Source organism: Lutra lutra, chromosome 11, assembly GCF_902655055.1.
Source record: "Lutra lutra chromosome 11, mLutLut1.2, whole genome shotgun sequence".
Classification (NCBI taxonomy): domain Eukaryota; kingdom Metazoa; phylum Chordata; class Mammalia; order Carnivora; family Mustelidae; genus Lutra; species Lutra lutra.
In genome coordinates, this window is record NC_062288.1 from 5,266,845 (window position 1) to 5,281,671 (window position 14,827).

At 49.2% G+C, this 14,827-nt stretch overlaps 1 protein-coding gene across 3 annotated transcripts in view; it reads right to left on the reverse strand.

Annotated features, from left to right (window-relative positions):
• DDC (dopa decarboxylase) overlaps positions 1 to 5,336 on the reverse strand; it is a 79,557-nt gene extending 74,221 nt beyond the window's left edge. The window contains exon 1 of one of the 3 annotated variants that reach the window (XM_047695312.1): positions 4,704 to 5,336. The gene's annotated coding sequence lies outside the window, so the exon portion shown is untranslated. The remainder of the gene's footprint in view (positions 1 to 4,703) is intronic. The other 2 variants (XM_047695311.1, XM_047695309.1) reach the window with 2 other exon arrangements.
• Between the last annotated feature and the right edge of the window lie 9,491 nt (positions 5,337 to 14,827).

The window sequence follows — 14,827 nt, forward strand, 5'->3', positions numbered from 1 at the left end:
TACATGGACAATTGACAGATGTGGAATTGCAGATCAATAAAGAAAGAACAGTCTTTTTTTTTATAATTTTTTTTAAAGATTTTATTTATTTGACAGAGATCACAAGTAGGCAGAGAGGCAGGCAGAGAGAGAGAGGAAGGGAAGCAGGCTCCCTGCTGAGCAGAGAGCCCGATGCGGGGCTCAGTCCCAGGACCCTGAGATCATGACCTGAGCTGAAGGCAGAGGCTTTAACCCACTGAGCCACCCAAGCACCCCGAGAAAGAACAGAGTCTTAAATGGTTCTGGGCAACTGGTCACCTACTTGGGAAAAGAATGAAGTTAAACCTGTTTCTTAATCCATATACAAAAACAGGTTTCTGATAGATTAAATCCTTCACTGTGAGAGGCAAACTTTTTAGGACAACAGAAATGCATTTTTATGACGTTGACTGGAAGGATTTCTTAAATGATGCACTCAATCAGTTAACCATAAAAGATCGACAATTGTTGCTACAGCACTAGTAAGAATAATTGTTCTAGGGCACTTGGGTGGATTAGTTGGTTGAGTGTTCGACCCTTGGTTTTAGCTCAGGTCACAATCTCAGGGTCATGAGATGGAGACCCATGTCTGCTCCACGCTTAGCACAGATTCTGCTTGGGATTCTCTTCCTCCTCCTCTGCCCCCCTGCCCCACCAGCTCTCTCTCTTTCAAAGAAATAAATCTTTAAAAAAAAAATTTCATTTGCCTGGCCCTATTCTAGGGCCTCTGTGACATTGTTGAACAGAAGCAGTTGTGAACATCCTTATCTCGTTGATTTTATAAAGAATGCTTCTAGGGGCACCTGGGTGGCTCAGTTGGTTAAGCCACTGCCTTTGGCTCAGGTCATGATCCCAGGGTCCTGGGATTGAGTCCCGCATTGGACTACTTGCTCAGCAGGAAGCCTGCTTCCCCCTCTCCCACTGCTTGTGTTCTCTCTCTCGCTGTGTCTCTCTCTGTCAAATAAATAAATAAAATCTTCAAAAAAAAGAGAAAAGAATGCTTCTAGCATTTCACTATTAATAACAGGGTTTTGTTGGAAAACCTTTATTAGAAGGTTTCTTCTATTCCTACTTTTATAGTAAATTGAAGTTTAATTTTATCAAAGTATTTTCTGCATCAAATGAGAAGAGAATCATATAGTTTTCTTAATCTAAATTGTTAATATGATGAATGTCATTAATACATTTTCTAATTTTCAAATATCCTTTTATTCTTCAGATAAAACTACGGTGTGTTAGCCACTTGCATAGAATTTTTACTTCCTTCCCATGAATAAAATTGTAATTTTTCTTGCTTATATGGATTTTCTCTAGTTTTAGAGTCAATTCTGTGATCTCATAGATGGAGGATAACCCTTTTTTTAATACTCTGAAGCAATTTATATAATTTTGAAATTTGGAATTACCCAATCACTGACAGAGTGTGACAAATCATACATAGAAATCATTTGCCTCTCCTCCTTGTCTGAGGAAATATTTTTCATAAATCAATTTATTCATTATTCAGGACCATTCAGTAGGATTTCTGTTTCTCCGTGGTGTTGTTCCAAATGTAAACAAAATGTAATTTAAAAATTTTACATTTAATGACAAGGGTTTGTCTGTTTTAATAATATACTCATTATCATTCTACTTGATTGAATCTATAATGATGTCCCTTTTCTTTTTTTCTTAAGCCTTATTTTTAAATTTTATTTGAGAGAGAGAGTACATGAGCAGGGGGAGGGGCAGAGGAGAGCTAGAGAGAGAATCCCAAGCAGACACCCCACTGAGCATGGAGCCTGATGTAGGGTCCAATCTCACGCCCCCGAGAGCATGACCTGAGCCGAAACCCGGAATGTGGACACCTAACTGACTGAGTCACCCAGGTGTCCCTATAATGACAACCCCCTTTTCTTATGATATTATTTATTTCCCTATTTTCCTCTCTTCTTGTCTTTACTTAGTCTTGGGATCAAGACCTGAGCTGAGATCTGGAGTGAGATGCTCGAACAAGCGAGCCACCCAGACGCCCCAGGACGATCTCTGTTTTAGATTTAAAAAAGAAACACTTGTGGCTTTGTTGGTCTGCCCTCACCTACCTTTATTTCCGTTCTCATTCATGTTTCCTCTTAATCTTTATTATTGCCTGTGTTCAATTATCTTCATTCTGTTATTTTTCTGGCCCCTTTAGTTGTTTGCTTATCTCAACCTCTATCCTTTTTCCATTTCTAATATTAGCTTTTTTTAAGATTTTATTTATTCATTTATTTGTCAGTGAGATTGAGAGTACGCACAAGCAGGCGGAGCGGCAGGCAGAGGCGAGGAGAGAGGCAGGCTCCTCGCCGAGCAGGAGCCCGATGCGGGACTCGATCCCAGGACCCCGGGACCATGACCCGAGCTGAAGGCAGCGGCCCAACCAACCGAGCCACCCAGGCGTCCCTCTAACATTAGCTTTTAAAACTACCTGCTTTCTTCTATGTTCAGCTTCCAATACATATCTCAAGCCTAAAACAAACATTTATTTCTGTATTATTTCATTTCATTCTTTTGTTTCCTTGATGTGTCAGTTACATTGTATATCTCTTCAAAACAACTCTAGACAAATGGAACAATTTTTGCTTTAAAAAAAAAAATGGAACTGAACTGAACTGAATGGAGTTGAATTGAACTGAACTGAACTTCACAGAATTGGATCGACCTGAGCTGAATCGGAGCAAGAGAACTCGCTGGTCTGATAGCGATTCTCTGACAGGAGTTGAGATTTAGGCGATGGCCGGTTACATCCTCAATTTTTGTCACATTTCACGCGCACTTGAGAAGAAAGCGTGTTTTCTAGCTCTCTGCCGAAGGCTTCTATCTATGTCCCCCACACCAAGACGGTTACTTATCAAAGTTTTCCAAATCTAATATTTTTGCTCCCTGGATCAATCATCCTGTTTACTACCATTGCTAACGATGCATTGAAAATTTCCACTATGAGGGTGAGTTTGTCGATTTCTCCCCAGTTGTGCCAAGACTTGCTTAATACAGTTAATATACTTAAGATCTATTTATGTTCATCCACTAGGGTTATATTGTCTAGAGCTGCATCCTCTTCTCAGTGGACTGAGCATTTTATCATCGTATGTAGCCATGGACTCCGTGAATCGATTAATGCGAATGACCTTATTCAATGGGAACACACTGCTCTTCTTCCTCAGTCCTAGCTGCGGTCAGCCTCCTTGGGCCTCTCTCGTGCAGCTGGAGCCAGGGGTGTCGTGAAGTTCAGGGATGGTCCCCCGAGCGGATGGCCGTGTTTCTTCCCATGTTATTTAGTGATTTTTGAAAGTCTGGAAATCACGATTTAAATTTTGAGCAGCACCGACACATTCCTGGTTTCAAAATGTCATCATTCCACTCTGGGAGAGTCCTAGGGTGCCCGTCTATCCCACACGCGTATGCAGCCGAAGGGCAAGTGCGAGGCTGAACCCTGGAATGACTTACTCCAGCAATAGGAGCGCCATTTGTCACTTCCTGGACCCAATGTGCTCGGTCACTAGGCTGACTGAGAGCAGGACAGGCTGCCTTCTGGGGTTCAGCGTGCTCTGGTAAGGGACCCTCAGACTCTGGGAGCTTCAGGCCCCCAAGGCTGTGCACAGGGAAACGTGTCTAGATAATGTCTGCTGTGCCCTCAGGCCACCTTGGGAGACCAGAGCCTTCGACCCTGTGTCCAGTCCTGCACTTGTCACTTTCCAGCTGTGCCTTGACATTCCTCACGTCCACCCTTTCTGCCCCCCTCCTGCCCACAGTCTTGCATCTCTGGTCCCGTCCCTCCAGCGTCCACTGCCTGCTCTCCGAGGGACTCCTGTGCCTGGGACACAGTAAGTGTCCTAAACATCCAATGCTTTCCCAGGGGGCACCCTATGCCACAAAAACATCCAAGCGCCAGTTTCGTGGTTGCAAGAGGGGAGGCCTTGCACGACTATCCTCCTCACCTCTCCTGACTCAGTTTCTTGTGCACCCAATGAGGATATGTTAAAGATGAAGAAGGTGAGTCCCAGCACAGGTTAAACACTCAGAAGCATTGTTTTAACTCCAACCTGATGGAGAAGCAATGTTAGTCTCAAAAACGGTACCTTCTGCAGAGACTGTAACCAGCAGGGCAAGTTGGCAGGGAAGACCCTTCAGTTCTCCTCAGACCACCCTGGACAGGGAGCCTCTCAGGTTACCTTTGATGCTCCAGATCTCACAGGGAAGGGAAGAGTCACCATTTCCCTATCACCTTCCAAGCTCCAGATATTTTCCGGACATTATGAGATCAAATCCTCACAATTAGCTGACAAGGTGGGTGCTAGAAAAATCCCCATTGTTGAGAGGAAGAAACAGAGACCCAGAGGAACAAAGGACCCAAGACCGCGGTGGAAGCGAGTGGTGAGGACAAGATGTGCCCATGTCTGTCCTGTCCTTGTTCTCGAGTGACAGGCAGGAAATCCTCCCCAGCCCTCGCCTGGCCACACACGAGATACGTGCAGGACTGTGTGCATGCAAGCACCTAGGGTCAGTCCCCTTGGTCCCGACAGCCTTGCCTAACAGCACTTGACCAGTAGTGACGTCCAGTCCTCAGGTGAGTCAGCATTAAGCAAACGTTCAGTACCCTGGGACCGGGAATCAAGGTTGCCGTTTCCAACAATAACCATCGATTAAGTATGAAGCCGGGGACTTACTTGCTGGGAATCCTACTTCCTTCTGAGTCTGTTCTCCCTCAGGAGACTCTCTCGTTCTGGGGGTTGAGGAAAACGTGGCCAAGCAGTGTTCCGACAGGTCACTCTTTGTAGCTTGAGATCCAAATGGCTCCCTGTCCTTGCTTTCCCAGCCTCCAGGGCTGGTTAAACATTAATTTCTCTTGGTGATAAAAGTCAAGAAAATCTGGAGAAACCTACCGGGAAAGCTCATTCTTCAAAGCTAGTTCATTTCATCTACAGTCCCAGCCGCGTGGATCCCTCTTACCACGGGCCCATCACCAAATTCCCACGTTTCCCCCCGAACACCCCGGCTTCAATTTTTCAGCCCCATTAGGTCATCCCACAAATTCCCACCTTGGCCCACGGGAAGCCTTCCCCGCAGCCCCCGAACTGAGTCTGCACACTCTACTCTTCCTCCCCCACGGCTGAACCGCTGCTTAAGAGAACAATACCGTGGACGAGATTTTGACAGATCTACAGAAAAAAAAATACACTCGAGAGAATTTTATTGGGACCCAGAGCACAGCTGAGAGGGGTCACCGAGAGCAGGCAGAGAGGTTTGCAGGGAGCATGGCGGCTGGACGCTTTGGTGCACCTGCAGCTGCCCTGAGCTTGGGGCTTGATAGGTACAAAGGGCGGAGGGGGTGTGAGGCCGTGTTCAGGCCATTCATGGAAGGACAGTGGACAGTTTAGAAGGCAGGGCCTGTGTAGCCTCTCCTCAGGAGTTCTTACTGGGGCCTCAGCTGGGACTACGGAAAGTGTCAAGTCCCGACAGATACGGAAGTCCATACACTTGAATCCAGACCAGAGGCTGTGGCTTTGAAACTCGGTAGGGAACCGTGCAGTGTAGATGGGACTTGCAACTCACCTGGGGTGGAAGGACTGGGCACGGACTGGGAGGACAGAATGGCCATGGCCTGAGGCACTTGTCATAGGCTGGAGGAGGGAAGAACTCTCTGTGTTCTGCCTCCGGGGCCCAGGATAGGCCGGGGGCCAGGGCTGGTTAGGACTGAGATCCTGGACTGAAGTAGAGCAACAGTGAGGAGAGTATAAACCTCTACAAAAGCCGTTGGAGGAAAGAAAGGAGAAGGAAGAGCAAGTCGGCCCTACAGACACACATCCTAATGCTCCCTGTGCTGCCTGACGTCAGCAGAGCCCAGAGAAGTAATTGTCCTCACAGAGCAGGGGTAAGGGAAGGGCACCCTATGGGGAACAGCATCTGTGAAGGCAGTGAGGCTAGACAGACCAACGCAAACCCTGAAAGAAGTCCACCCCCCGCAAGGCCTGTACAAAGCACGGGGGTCCTAATTTGTACTTCCTCCATCTGCAGTGGAAGGCATTGGAATGTTTTTATGAAGCCTGACCCGAGCTTCCGCATGTCTTCATTACAATCACTGGTGCTTGGAAAATGGGTCAGTGGGTGACAAGACTACACTTGCCTCTCCTCTCCTGATTTGCAGGAAAGAGCAGAGATCCAAGGAACATGGTGGGGGTTTTGGATGGGCTGGGGAAGGGAAGAGAGTCATGTGTGTGGGCGTGCGTGTGTGCACGCTCCTGTGTGGGTGTCAGGAGGTTGCTGGAAGGGGATGAGCAGGGAATCGTGAAGGCTTAGGGGACATGAGGCCACTGGGAGGATGGTGACCATCATGGACCGAGAAGAAGGGCTCAGGGAGGGCTACTGTGGACCAGGGGATGAAGGAGGCTAAGAGCTGGGGAACTAAATGGTAGGTATCACACACATATATTATTCGATGGAGATGTCCAGTGGACTTTTCTACGTAGGAGTCTGCGGCTCACAGAAGAGGAGTCTGGATCAGAAATGAAGTCATGAATGTTAAGTTTTAGATGGTGTGTGAATAGTAAGACAAAATCACCCAGAAAGGGCGCCTGGGTGGCTCAGTTGGTTGAGCGGCTGCCTTCAGCTCAGGTCGTGATCCCCGACTTCTGGGATCGAGTCCCGCATTGGGCTCCCGGCTCCTTGGGGAGTCTGCTTCTCCCTCTGACCTTCTCCTCTCTCATGCTCTCTCTCACTCATTCTCCCTCAAATAAATAAATAAATAAAATCTTTAAAAAAAAAATCACCCAGAGAGAGTGTGCGAGAGAATGGAGTGCACAAGTGTACAATTTACAGAAAAGAGAGAGACTTGGTGATGTCATTTTGACCAACAATTTCCCTGTCAGTAGACAAAGGCACAGAGGAATTTAAGTGACTTATGGAAAGTTCTTGTTGAGGAGGGGTAAGCTCAGGGTTTTGGCTGGATGACGTCAGGGCACCCCCTTTCCCTGCAGGTGTGTGCCAGCCAACACACACCCCTGGAGTGTTTATTTTGTGCCTCCCTGCTGGCGACTGGGCCAACTGGCCTGATACCAACTTGGACAGAAAAGCTGCGGTGACCCATCTGTTTCCTGAAGTCTCTTTGGCCATAGACTCGACTCTATTCTTCCTTTTTACTTAACCACACAAGTGAGATCACTTAAGAACAGCCTTGGGACATAACAAGTGAGATCACTTAAGAACGGCCTTGGGACATAACATCCGTGATCAGCTCTGGAGATACAACCAGCACTCACACCGTCCTCCATCATCTCCTCCTGGGGGTCCCCCAGCAGTAGCCCAGCCTCTAGGGCTATAAAAGTCAGTCTCACAGGAAGTGGGCTGTGGAGAACCATCTTGCCGCCGGCTGCCCAAGATGTGCTTCTGTCTGGAAGTCTTTTTAGACCATCCCTTGTCAGCCTGGACTGGACGGCTTTTTCCTTTGGTCTCATGGCTCCTTTGGCTTTGGGAGGTCGTCTTGCATACACTTCCCTTTCACGGAGCACCATCCTTTCCCTTGATGGATACTTTCTTCAGTGTATGTTTCAGTTGAACCAGTTCGCAGAACATTCTGTGTTCTAAAGACATTCTACTGATCTCCAAGTATGCACGCACACACACGTCTGTCTCTGGACGCACAAGGCACACGAGCCCGTCTAAGAGTACTCCCCAAACCGACAGACGTTCCTTTAGGAGACACGATAAAGCTTCTGAAGAGCAACAGTTAAAGCATTCCTCCATAATTCTCTCTGGGAGAGAGTGCGCTGTCGACATGTACTGTCAACATTGACCTTCCACAGGTTTTCCAGTGCCTGAAACTGTGTTAACCATCTGGCAACAAAACTGCCGTCTGCTTTCCCCCACTGGACAACACACCATAATCACACTTCATCACAACCAATGTTCTTCCCTTAGCTTGACTGGGATTTCTGTTTCTGGATGTTTGGAATCTTCATCCAGCGGGTGTTCAAATCTGGTGGCCCCGGCTCTGCTCTTCTGGGCTCTTCACTGTCAGGCTTGGCGTCTCGTCCACTCAAAACTATAGACACATGGACCCCTATTTCTCTGTAGTATTTTTATACATTCAGAGTTTTTACACTTAGATCTTCACTACTCCTGGAATTTACATCAGAGTGACGCAGATAGCAGGGTTCTAATGTATACCCCCAACTGGTAAACCAGTTCTCCCAACATTATTTTGGAGCAAAAGTCCTCCTCTCCTCTTGCTGATTCTTGAGCTTGTGGTTCTTCTACTGAGTCATCTGTCCAGTTCTCTGCTGTGGTTCCTTATTATCACATTATAAGGAGCTAGGATACTTGGAAGGGCAGGAATTCCCATACAAGTTTAAAAAAAAAATCCTTGGGGTGCCTGGGTGGCTCAGTGGGTTAAAGCCTCTGCCTTTGGCTCAGGTTATGATCTCAGGGTCCTGGGATCAAGCCCCGCATCGGGCTCTCTGCTCATCAGGGAGCCTGCCTGCCTTCCTCTCTCTCTCTCTGCCTGCCTCTCTGCCTGCTTGTGATCTCTCTCCCTGGCAAATAAATAAATAAAATCTTTTTAAAAAATCCTTGCTACTGGGGCGCCTGGGTGGCTCAGTGGGTTAAGCCTCTGCCTTCGGCTCAGGTCATGATCTCAGGGTCGTGGGATCGAGCCCCGCATCGGGCTCTCTGCTCAGCGGTGAGCCTGCTTCCTCCTCTCTCTGCCTGCCTCTCTGCCTACTTGTGATCTCTCTCTCTCTGTCAAATAAATAAATAAAATCTTTAAAAAAAAAAATCCTTGCTACTTTCACATATTTCTGTTTCAAGAGGAACATTCAAATCGTTTGTTGGTACCTTAAAAAATTGCAGTGAGAGGAACATTAATGCATAATGTTAAAGAAAGTCCTCCCGTACAGAATGTTGTTGTCTAACTCCAGTCTCATCTCTGTCTTTGTCTGGGTTCCCTCCAGAGCTAATCCTAAAACAAAGATGCAAGCACAAGTAGTTTATTTTGTTTGTGACTGCAGAAAATCCAGAGAGGGATGGGGAATTAAGAGATGGGAGGAAGCCAGCACGGGGCACAATTTTAATGCCAGTCCACGCTGTGAGCACCTGGCAGAGCATGGCTTCAGGATGCTGGGAGATGGGACAGGATGTTCCCCTGGGGAGGGTGTTCACTCCCCTAAATGAACATAGGCAGAGCCTGTGCAGGTGACCAGGGACAGCCCATGGCCAAGTCACAGGAGCTGGCTGCTGTTTGCTCAAGAAGTGACAAATGATGGACAGCATCAATCGGTCTCAGCAAGGTACTGTGTTTACATGTCAACTTTGGAGGTCTGTTGATAAAAGGATGTAAACATTTGGTACTTTTCACTCTACCATGTGAACTCATGCTTTCCAAGAGAAGACATTTTCAACCTGTTGCAGCTTGGAGTTGAAGAACCTGTTCAGGTGTTGTGATCTGTAGACACCCGGACCCCACTGGGGGAGTGGGGTTCTGGGTGTATCCCATAAGTCCCCCCGAGGTGAGTTGCAAGTCCCATCTACACTGCACGGTTCCCTACCGAGTTTCAAAGCCACAGCCTCTGGTCTGGATTCAAGTGTATGGACTTCCGTATCTGTCGGGACTTGACACTTTCCGTAGTCCCAGCTGAGGCCCCAGTAAGAACTCCTGAGGAGCTACACAGGCCCTGCCTTCTAAACTGTTCTGAGTCCATGAAGGTTCACAGAACCTGCGTGCTTTGAGACTGTGCAGCAGAAACACAGAATGTTTCCCTGACTTGTTAAAAGAAAGCACACATCCCAAGAAAGCTGTCTGTCAAAGGAAGGGTCACCTGACAAGGGAGCATTAACTAGCCAGCCCAAGCGCACGTCTGTAGCTGGAGAGTCTGGTCCGGTGGCTGACATGGCACCGTCGTCATCATCGTCATCAAGAGCGGCACATGCTGGGGACCCTGGCCCCTGAGGTTGCCCAGCCAACACCAGGGACCTATTCCACCCCAACAGGAACCTTCTAATACTCAGTTAAATTCATCCACATTTCTTTACAGCAGCCACGATGCTCATGAGGGGTTTTTCCAGCTCTGGCTTCCCGATGGGACCGGGCATGGACGTCCATTTGGACAACTCTACGATGTTCCTGCGATGCACGGCCTCTCCTGCATGAGTGGTTGGAGGCATGACCACAGAGCTCCAAGCCCCGGAGAGTTGGAGCCACCGAGACTGCACGGTCCTGGCCACCTCCTGATGAGGCAGAGCAGCAGGCTCACGTAGGTCCCCAGTGGACCATCTCCGGGGCTGATGCCATTTTTTAGCCCTAATATTTGGCCTTTTCATTTAGGGTTTTAGTTGCCTGGGTCCCAGGTGAGGCCCTAATAGGAGGAGTCATACCGTCGGGACTAAAGTTGGATTTTTCTGGAAAAGACACATAGCTTAGGGCAGGGTGAGAAGATCCTGTGTTTTCGGCAGAGCGGAAGTCTGTTTCTTTTTTTAATTTCGGTGAAGCCCGGCTTATCGACCTTACTTTCAGGGAACGGGTCGTGCCTTTGCTGTCACGGCTTGGAAGTCACCACCAAATGCTATATTATTCATCTAGATTTTCTTCTCTGTTAGCTTCCAGGGGTTTTATAGTCCTGCGTTTCACATTCAGGTCTGTGGCCCACCTTGAGCTGGTGTTTGTGAAGGGCGTGAATTCTCCGTCCAGGTTCGCTGTCCTGCATGGACCTTCGGTGTTTCCACCATGAACCGCTGAAGAGACCGTCTTTGTTCCACTGTGTGGCCGTTGCTCCTTTGCCAACGATCAGCTGCTTCTCCTGATGGGGGTCTACTTCTGACTCTCTGTTGTGTTCCATGGGTGTGTTCTTTCACCAGTAATGCACAGTCTTTTGTGGGGAAGGGGGGAGAGAGAGAGAGCGAGAGTGCATGAGCAGGGGGAGGGACAGGGGAGAGAGAGAATCTCAAGAAGATTCCCTGCTGAGCGTGGAGCTCAGGCTCGATCTTAGGACCCTGAGATTATGACCTGAGCTGAAATCAAGAGTCGGACGCTTAACTGAGTCACCCAGGGACTGCACTAATTCAGTCTTGGGGCACCCGGGTGGCTCAGTCGGTGAAGCCTCTGCTTTCAGCTCAGGTCATGATCCTGGGCTGAGCCCCATGTCAGGCTCCATGTTCAGCAGGGAGCCTGCTTCTCCTTCTGCCCTTCCCCCCACTCATTCTCTAATAAACAAATAAAATCTTTAAAAAATGCTCGTGGTAGCTTTAAAGTAGGCCTTGGAGTTGCGAGCTGTATATCTTCCAACATCGGGCTTCTCCTACTCAGTCTCTCAAAGCCCTGTTGGATCATGAAATCGGTTTTGAAGGTGTCGTGACCAGCATTTTAAAAAACAATGCAGAATCAGAGGAAAGGGGGGCGTTGTACCTGGTAAGGGAAACACTAATTTCTGAGGCTCTGTTTGCATCCCACGTGTGTATAACACGCACAGCGTCACAGGAGAAACACGTTTCTTACCGTAGGTTGTCATCCAAGCCTCAAAGCAACTACAGATACTCTCTTCTCAGCGAAATAAAATTGGTAAAGATTCATAAAATCTAAAACTGAGGATGAAACTGTGGGCAAAAAAGCTTGAGAAGGCAACTCCTACAGATCACCAGTCACTCCTATAGTTCTTTTGTATTGAATTAAAAAACGAGAGTCACAGGTTCCCCAGTTCTTTGTGGTTCTTCTTGCATGAGTTTCTCGCTTCCACTTCCAATATCATTTCCAGCTCGGGTCCTGAGGGCAGTGCTGGAGCCCTGGCCGGGGACCGGCGGCCCAGTGCTGTTCAGCGGCTCTGACCGGGACCTGCTCCTCTCCTTGCAAACGGAGGACGGTCAAGCTACAGCACTACAGGTGGCCGTTTCTGTTGGCACTGGAGCCTCCCCTGGGACGTGGACAGAGTCGGTGTGGGTGGCCCTTCTTCCAGAGGAGAGGGATGGCGGAGGCTAGCCGAGGGCAGGACGGGGAGGCGGGCGAGGGGGGAATGCCCTGGGGGTGCTCAGGTTGGCAAGGGACAGATGGCGGCCCACAGCCTTGGCGGGAAGCTCTGTCTTTGCCAAGTGAGCCCCCTGCTAGGCTCTGGCAGGGGAATGCGGATGACAACCCGGCAGAGTGGAGAAAGCACCGTCACAGACCCAGGAGACGGGGTCCAGGCCTGACTCCCATGACCCAGCTGTGCATACCGGAGCCAGCCCCATCTAGCGGGGAGAGCGAATGGCCTGGTGTGCCCAGGAGGGGGTGACATTAGTGTGAGGACCTCACACCTCTGGCACTGCACCGTAGGGCTGAACGGGGCGCACACATGGCAGCATGGGCAGCTGCCTGGGTCTTGCCAGAGCCAGAGTCCACCAGTGGCCTTTCCAGTTGTGCTGGTTCTGTGCTCCCAAGGGTGCTCCCGGGGGGGTGCTCCCGGGGCAGCTGCAAGGACTTCTAAATTAGCCTCAACATTTCCCAACAGCCCACCAATAGCTCTCCATGTAGGAGCTCAGCAAGTCCCCGATGGGTCCAGGAAGGATAAAAACACAGCAGAGGCATGCCCCATACATCCTGGGAGCCACGGTGAGCTGGAGAGGATCTCCCCTACCTGTAGTGGCCTGGGAGCAAGCATTTTATTGCCATGTCCAAGCAAGACCTTAGTTCCAGAAACTTCAGAAGGGCCTGGAGACATGGAGCCTCAAAGCTCCAAAGGTGAGTCTGACGAGAGGGTAGGTTGAATTCCCTAGCGTCCCTTTACAGGAGTGTTATATAGTTCCCCCCAAAATGTGGCCTATTCTCGTGACAGCCTGCGAATTCCTCTTGCTGGAGGGAGCCACCCTGACTCACGTGGGGCCCGGCCCCATGGTGCCCTCTGTCCTCACTGAACCTGTTCAGTGTCATGTGCTCACTCTGGGAGTGAGGCCAGGAACGCCTCTACACTGGGTCATCCCGAGGTGCCTGTTTGGGAGAGAAGGTCATGGAGCCTCATCTTACAGCAGGACTCAGACAGTACTGAGGAAGGTCATCCACGTCCAAATCACCCCAGGAAAAAACCTCAACCAGCTCGGAGATAGAGCCCAGTCAGATCGGATGCAGAATCGAAAGTAGTGCGGTAACAGAATGTTAAGGCCGCTTCACTTTTTACACCAAATAAAAAATAATGCTAAAATCTTAAAACAAAAAAAAATAATGCACGTCTCCTACCTCTAATTAAAAAAGAGGCCAAGAAGTGCACACTTGTGGAACCGGTGGTCTGGGAGAAGCCCCCGCTGCTTTCCTCACGATGCCTGTCTTAACTCAGGAACAGAATTCCATCGGGATTGGGTGGGAATTCTAGAACAGCATCAGGAATGCTCCCCGTTTCTCGTGTGATGGCTCGCACAGAACCGTCTCTCAAGAAGCAAGGCACGGTCCATTCTTACTCCCGCAGGGAAAGAGGAGGCTGTGTCCTCAGAGGAGGACCTATGTGGTGTCTCCTTATGCTCAGGGTTGTCGTGTGCAAATACGAACACGAAAGCTACCCTCCGTCTGGAGAGAGCATCACCAATGGGTCTAATCAGGGCCATAGAAAATGGACCTTCCCACCTCTGGCTCAGGCCAGGAAGTCTGCTCCTGGAGCTGGTGGCTATGAGACTGGGAAGCGTCCTCTGCACAAGGGGGTGTTTGGAGGTTGGGCTACGCAGACACAGTTGAGTTTTATACACAATATACGTTTCTGATGTGAAACCACTGTCATTCCATTATAACCATTTGGCCAAAGCCAAAGGAAGGCAGTGGACAGTCCTTCTCTTGTGATAAAGGGGAAGCTAGTATGTGTGTGTGGGGGGGCTGCGCAGGTTTGACATCGGGGCGGGGGGTACGCTTAGTCTTGGGTCTGAGGCTGAGCTTTGCCAACTCAAAGCATCAACCAGACACAAGAGACGGACCCTCCTCGATCTCATCACCCACTTCTGTAACGTAGGCGTGCCCTGTCAGTCCCTGACTGACCCACAGAAATTTCTGCCATGATGGAACGCTCTAGATCCGCACCGTCCATCATGGCGGCCACCAGCCACTTGTGGCTGTTGAGGACTTGAAGATGTGGCTAGTGGAACTGGAACCGAATGTTTCATTTTATTTTTATTTAAATTGAAGTTTAAACAGGTGTGTGTGCCTGTAGTATGGTATTGGACAGCTATATTCCTAAAATACAATGGGGTTTGTATTTTCTGAGAGAATTTGTCATCCCTCTTAACATCAAAGAACAAAAGTCCGGGAACAGCCCAGAACGACACTGCTGTGATCTGCAAGAGAGGCACCAAAGGAAAAATGTTCTATCGCTAATTCATGTGTCATTTTGGGAGATCTGTCAGGAAGGCGTGTGTGACCAGAGGCAGGGGGACAAGTTAGTCCCTCCAGGGAGGCCCTGGGGAAGCAGTGACATGGGGTATCCATTCTCTCCATGCTCCTGCCAGTTTATTTGACTAGAAAACCTGGATCCAGCCCACGGTCATGGTCCCACTGCAGCACCAACCATGCCACTGGATTTCTCAAATGCAAACTGGTTGTGAGTTCCTTCAAGTGTTTGCAAAACCTGAGTGGGGCTCGGACCACCTCTGCATCACTTGGCGATGGAGGTGCGGGGAGAAGAGGTGGCTGAGGTCATTGCGGCAGGGATGCGGAGCCACGTGGCCCGCGTGTCACTTACCAACTTCTCTCCGACTAGCGTCTAACCAGGACAAAGATCCATGTTACCTTCAAAGGTTTTCAGGTGCGGGCCCGCTGGAGTGTTCCCAAACACAGAAACAGACACAGGAGCAGCGGAAA